We start from the raw sequence: 10,174 nt of genomic DNA, 5'->3' as shown, positions 1-10,174 counted from the left end.
TGATTTGGATCTGGATTACATGTTCAAAATGTTAAACAACAGCTGAAGATTCCTCACATATAAGAACTCCCTACATGCCTGTGGACATTTTCCAGCAGGATACTTCTATTCCCTAGTCTCAGAAAGTCTATAAATTTCTCCATAAATAAAGCATCCTGTGGCAAAGATTGCCCTTGACTCCAAATCCAAACCAGAGGCCTCTAGCTATCCTCCCTTATGGCTCAGATAGCAAGCAAGCAAGGGAAATGGCATTGTCTCGTTGATGGGAGGAGCAGCTTTTGAAAGGCTATACAGTGGAATTGTGTGCCAAACTGTTTTTATTAACTAAGAGGTGTGTCTCCATGCTTTACATTACCCTGAAGCATCTGAGTGTTGAAAGAGAACTACTGTGTGTCATTACCTGTGAATTGCTTGTTATTCAGGGCCTAAATTAGGCCTAATTATCATACTATTGACATTCAGTCAGACAAGGCCACATTCATGGCCAACCTGGTCTCATGGCAGGGAAGTGAGAGAAAGGGTTATGTTCCACACTTAGCAAACACCATGCCACAAATAAGTGACATCAACCTGTGAACAATGCAATGTTTCTTCAGAGTGACGTGGGGCCGCAGACATTTCATCTCAGCTACTAAAAAGGAGAGGTAAGACTTCCTATGTTTTACAGCCAATTAGTCAGCTAGCACGTCCTCTTTACAGACATAAAAACCCACCAGCAGTCCTGAGACATAAACACTTTAGGTAGCTACGTCACAATCCTGTGAAAGCACCCAGCAAAACATTCAAGGCACATTTTTTTATATGATTTAATGAAGAGCTACTGGTCTCTGGAAGGGTTCCGCAAACTCCATGTGGGTGTAATCTATCAGTGAGTGTAATCTGATAGGTTCGCTAATACATTTGCAAGACACACTAAGTTCAGTTTTAAGACAAAAACAAGTATTTGAGACCCGAGAGGATTATTGCAGGCTCTCTCGATTCCTGTAAATGTTGTTAGGAGGAACCACTAAATGGTGAGGAATGTTTAGGAGAGTGCACACAGAAAATGCAGGGCTCCTGTCCAGCTAGAGCACCATAGATGTATACAAAAGCCTGAGACCCACTCAGTGATGGTTCAAAAAGCCATCAATCTCAACCCTTGCCAAAATAATCCACAGTAAACAGCAGACCCACCACTTGTGTTTTCTTTCGACACCTTTCCACAGTGAGCAATGTGTTCCCTGCCACAAGAACCTTCTTGAATAGCTTTTGTTTGAGAGGAATTCTGCTAGAGTGGCCAGACTCTGCAAGCTGATGGGGCTGACTAACATTCTGGAGACATTATGTAACTTTTCTCAGCGTGTGTATTCCCTCTGTCCTTTCTTCTTTTACTCACACACACACAATCTTAGTACAAAGGGTTCTATTTAGTACCAAAAGCAGTTCTGTTAAATGTTAAAATAAAATATAAAGCATTTTAAAGGGGCCTACAAAATCAAAATGTCAAACTCTATTTTCTATTTCATAGCTGAATAATAAGAGTTTGGCACATAAAATCTGACATACCATAAACCACCTCCTTTAAAATCAGACTGCCAACAAATTAAACCCAATGGTGACTTTGTGAGAATGTGGTGTTGTTGACATTAGAGAGCAGCACATCACCTCTAGACACTGCTAGTTATATAGGGAATAGGGAATATGAGTTGTTATGTGGACCAGGCTTCTCGAGCGCCACTTTTCTTGTGCCAAAATCAGCACAGGACGAAGCAAAAGCTGGGGAGATGACCAGGAACCGGCTTTTACCAACTCAAAGTCCACTCCCTTAAAAACAAACAGCTGATTACAAAACTGGAGCTAACCACACATCAGAAGGATACCAGGATAAGACCTGAGAAAGCAAAACCCAGGCAATTGAGTTGGGGCATTGCTGAAAGCTAAAAATCTTTTCAGCTTGCAAACAACACATTGCATTGAGAGAACACAATGAAAGGACAGCAACACTATCTGTTAGACTTGGGAATAATTAGTGTTTCTGTTCCAGTATTAAAAGCTGTGTTAGGCTTAGTGGCTTCCGTAAAACACCAAGATTAAGTTAATCAAAATAAGCAGTGCTTATTGTTTTTTGGGGTTTTTTTCTTGTATCCACTAGCTAGGTGGTTGTGCAGCAAGTAGTGCATGTCGCACAGCTCAGAGGGGCCTTGTGTTTTTGGATCTATTCCCCACCCTGAATGTGAGGAATTTGGTGTGTTCTCCCCATGTCTGCACAGGTTTCCGCCGGGTACTCTGGTTTCCTCCCGCCACCTAAAAAATGCACAGGGTAGGTAAATGGGCTGTGCTAAATTGTCCCTAAGTGTGAGTGTGTGAGTAAATGGTTGTGTGTGATACCCTGTGATGGACTGGTCTCTTTTCCAGGGGCATTCTTGCCTTGCACCCAATTGATTCCGGGTAGGCAACCCTGAGCAGGAGGATGAAAGGTAGATGAAAGGACAGGTGGATGGATAGGTAGGTCTCATTACACAACGTTACCAGCCCTGGAAGGCTGAGAGCTAGTACATGCTTTGTCTGTAACAGTATGAAGTTCCATTGAATGTGTTAAAACTGCTGACAATGCAGCAGCATTGGTCAGCTTAACACTGGAGCAGAATGCTAACTTTTAATTCTGCTGCATTAGCTACAAAACACACATGTTGGTTATCCTATCCAAACAGTGAAAACAAGGTTATTTGTGCAATATCAAGCAGCCCTAACTGAGACCCTTGCAAAGACGTGGTCTCGGTCTGGTCCCAGGCGAACTCTGGAACGTTTCGTTTGTGGTGAGAACATGATCCGACCTTGACCCGACCCTATCAGGTGTACTATGCAAGTTTGAGCAAAAAAGCTCCCATAGCCAAGCGTTAACCTGGCAATTGGCCAGATAATTACTACAGCTACGAACAAATACTATCTCTTCTGTTGCCCCATGTTAAATATGCACAAGTTTAGAACACAGGGCCTTCTTCCTGTATTTACTTTCGTGCTTCCTACCCAAGACAGGTCTGACCAATAAGCAGACATTGCATTCTCACATGGGTTGTTTTAATACATTTTGGTATGCTTGAATTTTACCCTGTTTGAAAAGAAACCAATTCAGGGGTAAAACACCAAGTTTCCAAACTCATTAACTAATTCCCACTGTCTAAGTGTGAAAACGCCCTGAGACACCCGACCACAGAAGGCTGTGGTAACACTGGGGATTGAACCTGTGATCTCCTGATGATAGTGGCAACAGTACCTTTTGAGACATCAACAGTTTTACATACTATATCCAGCTGTTTTATTTAAAAGGTCCTACATTTCTAGTTTTGAAACAGGATTTGAGATGCTGTGAAATACAACAGTTTGGTAGAGATTTGCTCCAACTCACCTGCAGCACACCTGATTTAACTTAATGAAGCCAAACATGACCTTCTTGTTGTTTAGATACTCTACACACCTCTCTTTTAGCAATCAGTGTGATAACACTCTTTAGTCTAAACTAAAACTGGATCTGATTAGCTTCAGTCACTCCCCCTAGGCTGTGGGAAACACAGCTGTCAGTAAATTGGAGCCATCTTCACGGTCACATGGGCCATGCATCTTTATCTTTCTGCACTCTGTCTTTACCCATTCCTCTGCTCATCCACACCCTAATCCAGAAGCATCCTGAGGAAACAGACAGTGACCTCGCATAGTACACACACACACACACTGGGACAGGCTGACAGGGACAACACAGTTACATATCTGTGAGAACAGGATTTTTGTTTTTGTCATTTTGGATCTCTGTATTTTTTAAGAAGAAGAACCTCTGGAATGCAGATTTTGGGCACATGCAAGAAACTCTAGGACTGCATGGGACGCACAGTGAGCCTTTTCAGTCTTAACTTGTGCAATGGAAACTACATTCCTTTGTCCTAGAAAGAAAAGTGATTTTTTTTCTTCCCTATTTTTTGAATTAGGGCTTTCAAAATGTAAAAGTTCATTATATATCACCATATATATATATATATATATATCGTCCTTAATGTCATGGTTCCTTACATGGAAATTGTCTGTTTTACATGAGTGCTGACTAAAGCCTCTGCAATTTATTTTGCTTTTAGACATTCATGGTTTTTGTCATTATGTTACTGGATTTGCCTGTGTGGTGCCTGGTAAAGCACACAAACCTCCACAAGAACACTTTGCGCAACCAGTGTGGGTGTGAAAGGACAGAATTAAGCCGCATTGAGAGAGATAAAGAAAAGGTTAGCTTTATAGCTTAGCAGATCTTTGTGATTTCACTGAATAGAAGCTTAAAGGGGTTTTAGACCAAAGAGAGTCTCATACCATACTAAGCGGATGACACTGGAGAGATATGAGACAGACTGCACTAGCATATCTGCAGATACACGGTCAAGGGTCAGACGTTTTCTTATGGCATTGCCTTTTACATCAGAAAGTCAGTGAGTTGTTGACGCCTTGTTGACTGGTCCAGCTATTTTAGTGCGTGCAAGAGTGGGAGCCTAAAAACAGAGTCTGGTAAATGAACAACTCCCCTAAAGTGTCATTGTTAGGGCAGTGGAATGCTCCACTATAAAACGGAAACAGGCCCACAATTACAGACAGCTCACTGTTTAGTCTAACACCACAGTGTACCTTTTTCAGGGCTGGAGGGGATTTTAGTGAATGTGTAAAAGTTCTTTAGAACTGAGTTTTTTTGTGGTTCATTATTAATGCCTGTATGCAGTCAGGTCCATACGTATTTATACAGTGACACAACTTTCTGACTCAGTACATTGCCTCTTATGTTCTTTTTTCAAATGAAGCAATCAAGATGTGGTTAAAGTGTAGACCTTCTATATGCATTAACATTCATTATGTAGTCTCTCTGTTTTCACACGCTCAAAAGTAACTGGACAGTTACCTGATAAGAAGTTTCATGGGCAGGTTTGGCATAAAGGAGATAAAAGGTCTGAAGTGTTGGATTTGCATTCGGTAGGTTCGTCTCAAAATGCAGTCCAAAGAGGTGTTGATGCAGGTGAAGTAGGCCATCATTAGGCTGGAAAACAAAACAAATCTATTAGAGAATTAGTGGAAATGGCCTCAATTTGCAGGCCACATAGGTGTTGATGCAAAAAATCAAAGGAATCTATTAAGGAATTAAAGGAAATGTTAGGAGTGGCCAAATCAATAATTTGCTGCATTCTTTAAAAAAAAGGGAATACACTGGCGATCTCCTGGAAGACCACGCATGACAACGAGCATGACTACAAGTACTGTAGATTGTCGCAGTATTTTTTCTTTGGTGAATGAAAAAACCCTTAACATCTAGTCAAGTCAAGAACACTCTTGAGGAAATTATTAGTGTATCTGGACTACAATCAGGAGATGAAATTAAATACAAAAGACTGGTATACTGGAGATACTGGACCTTCGTTATGTCCATGGGTTTCAGACATCAGATATTAGTTTTTTTAGTTAGTTTGTCCAATTACTTTTGAGTCTGTGAAAATGGTATAACTATGTAAAACAGATAGCTATAACTCCTAAACGGTTAAAGCAATAACTCTGTTACAGTCATTGAATTAAAGCTGAAAGTATACACACAAGACTTATGTCACTATCTGACTGAATATTAACCTAAATGCTAAGCATGAGGCAGAAAAGCTTATTTAAAAAGTGATTTAAGTGGACAGTAAGCATTTATATATATATATATATATATATATATATATATATATATATATATATTAGAGATATTATGAATGTCAATATAGTTGTTTAACCACTTTCAAACCACTCCTTGTGGAAGCCCAGTGATTTCTGGGAAATAATGGTTGAAGTCTAGACTGTTCACTGTTATTGAAAGCTTATTGTCTTTGAGTAAAATATTTGTTTGTTTTAAAATGATAACTTCTGCTCATTTTGGTGTCGTTTATGGCATATCTTCTGTAAAGTAAAGCAAAGTAAGAAATTGTGTTCCTGACAGATTGTGAGCTGTCTGTTGTTGCTCAGCATGTCATCATCAATAAGAGAACCATCTCCTCCTTCAAAGCCCGGAGCTGCCCTGTAGCTTCTAGACCCCTCCTTTCTATAGACAAAGAAGCAGCTGACAAAGAGTCAGGCACAACACGAGTGTGTGTAAAATGCTATGACCTTCCAGATAACGTCCCTGTCCTAAATTCAGTGAGTGTAACCCTTGGAAGTCTTGGATCAATTAGATTAGATAGTCTCCATTTGTGAAGTAAACCTAGACAGCCTCAGTGAGGCATAACAGTGGACTGTATACTGACTAAGTATAACTTCATGAAGACTGTAAATGCCAGGGAAGATAAGCAGTTGAGATTTCAGTTACTTTGTACTTGTGACTTTGAATCTCACAAAAACATGAACAAAAACCCTACACTATTGCTGGTGCTGTAGTACGTTGTTAAGAGTAAAGTCTTACTTATGACACAGTGGTTCGATTTCATACCAGTTGCATCAGAGCCGGAGTAAGACCCTCTGTAAATAAAAAAAGCTAAGTCAACAGATGACATCTGGCGCAAGAACGTTATACAGAACCATAGCCAGCACCTACTTTCTCAGGTTGTTTGAGAATAGAATCATTATGAGATTGACTGACTGATAAAACCAACTACACAGACACTGGTAACAAGACAGCACTGATAGCAAACCAAAAGGCAACAGGCGGAATCGGATGGTAGTTGTGACTAGTGGCTAGTTTAAAGGTGCCCTAGAACGGAAAACTGTATTTACCTTGGCATAGATGAATAATTATGGGTTTGGTACATGGAAGTGACATACCGCAAACCTCAAACACTGTTGTCCCAACAAAGCCAATGTAAAAAAAAAAACTGCAGTGTAAAACGGGCCATTTCTAAAACCCACAAAACATTTAGAACACAACAGCTTTCTAAGGAGAATATGGATGGGAGGCTTCCAAAGGGTAAAAGCTAATGCTAGCTAGAAAGCATCGATGCAGTGATCTGCCTGCATCAGCCAGAGAAAAATGCGATGAAGTGAATGGGTGTTATGCAGGTGCTAGGCTAAAAGCTAATCCCAGCAGACCCTACTACAGTATCTTCAGCTAGCTAACAGCACACCATGACGACTGGACTTGGAGAAGACACTGAGAGGCCAGCAACACTAGCCAGAAAATAATTATGTGTGTGTGTGTGTGTGTGTGTGTGTGTGTGTGTGTGTGTGAGTGTATAGATATCTGAAAACCTCTGTGGATTGGGCCCCCTCCTCTACCTCAAACCAAGGACAAGAATTCCATTCCAAATGGTCCCTAAGCAGTACCCTTATATTCCCTACACACTGAGCATGTGGGATGTTTTGTGAAGTTGCTTTGCAACGGAATACACCATGAAGTCTTCTTTGCAGGGAACTTCACAGTCTTCACTTTATTGTAATAATTATGACCATAACCTTTTGTAGTTGTTTTATATATCAACAACTACATGAGGTCCATATTTAATGTATCAGCTTGGCTGCATTGTAAATGAGGCTCACCGCAATGTATTCTGAGTTTAAGCAAAGAGTGATTGAGACGTGTGAAACATATAATCACATCAAAATCATGTTTATGAACAATACTTTTAAAGTAAGCGTGACTTCATTAGACATCAAACTGATCCGTGTTTCCTATTTCTTTTAAGAAAATGTCTACAAGACTCCAAATAGGAGGGATAAAGGCCTCATGTCAGTGTTGCAGGCTTTTTTAACTGTACACAGCTTGCCCTCTGGTGGACAGCTAGAGTATTGGAAACCCTGGCCCTTGCCGCAGGATGACCAGTAAATGAGTGTTGCCTTAGGAGGGGGCCAAACTGCTGGAGCACAAACCCAACCACTGACTGTGACAGAAGACTATGAGTGCAAGCGTAAAGCAATACAGAGCAAAGCACATCTAAAAATACAGTGAGACCTAGTACGTTTTAAAATAGAAGGGTGTACATAGTCTAATGCTGGTACAAGGTGGAGATCCAACAGCTGTAACAAGTACACAAACAGGAGGCGCCACATCCACGAGTTCCTGGAACATGAGAACAGTGCAGATCTCAGACGATGTTTAGGGATCATGTATCAGGACACTTTCTGTACTATCCATTTCTCTCTTTTGTGTCCTCTAAATCTGTGTAACCCTAGCCTCTCTCTATGTCTGCCTCTCATTTTGTTGTGTACTGTAATCCCAATGCCCCCTTTCTGTTTTTCGCTCTGTAATCCCACCACTACTTTATATGTAGTTCAACCCTGTTCTTTCTTATTGTATATCTTTCTGTTGTGTACTATAATCCCAGCCTCTTTCTGTTGTGTACTATAATCCCAGCCTCTCTTTCTGTTTGTGTACTATAACCCCAGTCTCTCTTTCTGTTTGTGTACTATAATCCCAGCTTCTCTTTCGGTTTGTGTACTATAACCCCAGTCTCTCTTTCTGTACTGAAATTCCAACCTTTCCACCTGTTTTTATTTCGGTAATCCCGAAATAAAAATTTGTGTAATCCCACACCCATCCGTATGTTTACTATACATTTAGCCTCTCACTTTCTCTGTGTCTGTGCATTATAAACCCAGCCTTTGCTTTGGTTTCTGTCTCTGCTGTGTACTATAATCCCAACCCTTTACTCTGTGTATACTGTAATCCCACTCCATCTGTTTACTATAAACTCAGCCTTAGTCTGTCTTTCTCTGTCTGTGTCCTATACTCACAGACGTTCTTTCTCTCCGTACTGTAGTCCCTCTTGTGTAGTCTCTCAGTACTATAACTCTTGTGTAGTCTACTGTAGTAGTACTGTAGTAGTTTGTGTTGTGTAGTTTACTGCCTCTTGTGTATAACTCTTGTGTAGTCTCTCAGTACTATAACTGCCTCTTGTGTAGTCTCTCAGTACTATAACTGCCTCTTGTGTAGTCTCTCAGTACTATAACTGCCTTTTGTGTAGTCTCTCAGTACTATATCTCTTGTGTAGTCTCTCAGTACTATAACTGCCTCTTGTGTAGTCTCTCAGTACTATTACTGCCTCTTGTGTAGTCTCTCAGTACTATAACTGCCTCTTGTGTAGTCTCTCAGTACTATTACTGCCTCTTGTGTAGTCTCTCAGTACTATTACTGCCTCTTGTGTAGTGTCTCAGTACTATAACTGCCTCTTGTGTAGTCTCTCAGTACTATAACTGCCTCTTGTGTAGTCTCTCAGTACTATTACTGCCTCTTGTGTAGTCTCTCAGTACTATTACTGCCTCTTGTGTAGTTTCTCAGTACTATTACTGCCTCTTGTGTAGTCTCTCAGTACTATAACTGCCTCTTGTGTAGTTTCTCAGTACTATTACTGCCTCTTGTGTAGTCTCTCAGTACTATTACTGCCTCTTGTGTAGTCTCTCAGTACTATTACTGCCTCTTGTGTAGTCTCTCAGTACTATTACTGCCTCTTGTGTAGTCTCTCAGTACTATAACTGCCTCTTGTGTAGTCTCTCAGTACTATAACTCTTGTGTAGTCTCTCAGTACTATAACTGCCTCTTGTGTAGTTTCTCAGCACTAGTACTGCCTCTTGTGTAGTCTCTCAGTACTATAACTGCCTCTTGTGTAGTTTCTCAGTACTATTACTGCCTCTTGTGTAGTCTCTCAGTACTATAACTGCCTCTTGTGTAGTTTCTCAGTACTATTACTGCCTCTTGTGTAGTTTCTCAGTACTATTACTGCCTCTTGTGTAGTCTCTCAGTACTATAACTCTTGTGTAGTCTCTCAGTACTATTACTGCCTCTTGTGTAGTCTCTCAGTACTATAACTGCCTCTTGTGTAGTCTCTCAGTACTATTACTGCCTCTTGTGTAGTCTCTCAGTACTATTACTGCCTCTTGTGTAGTCTCTCAGTACTATATCTCTTGTGTAGTCTCTCAGTACTATAACTGCCTCTTGTGTAGTCTCTCAGTACTATTACTGCCTCTTGTGTAGTCTCTCAGTACTATAACTGCCTCTTGTGTAGTCTCTCAGTACTATAACTGCCTCTTGTGTAGTCTCTCAGTACTATTACTGCCTCTTGTGTAGTCTCTCAGTACTATAACTGCCTCTTGTGTAGTCTCTCAGTACTATAACTGCCTCTTGTGTAGTCTCTCAGTACTATTACTGCCTCTTGTGTAGTCTCTCAGTACTATAACTGCCTCTTGTGTAGTCTCTCAGTACTATAACTGCCTCTTG

Source organism: Salminus brasiliensis, chromosome 5 (assembly GCF_030463535.1).
Source record: "Salminus brasiliensis chromosome 5, fSalBra1.hap2, whole genome shotgun sequence".
In the NCBI taxonomy this organism is placed as follows: domain Eukaryota; kingdom Metazoa; phylum Chordata; class Actinopteri; order Characiformes; family Bryconidae; genus Salminus; species Salminus brasiliensis.
The sequence above is the reverse complement of the archived record's forward strand: the minus strand, read 5'-3'. Positions refer to the sequence as shown.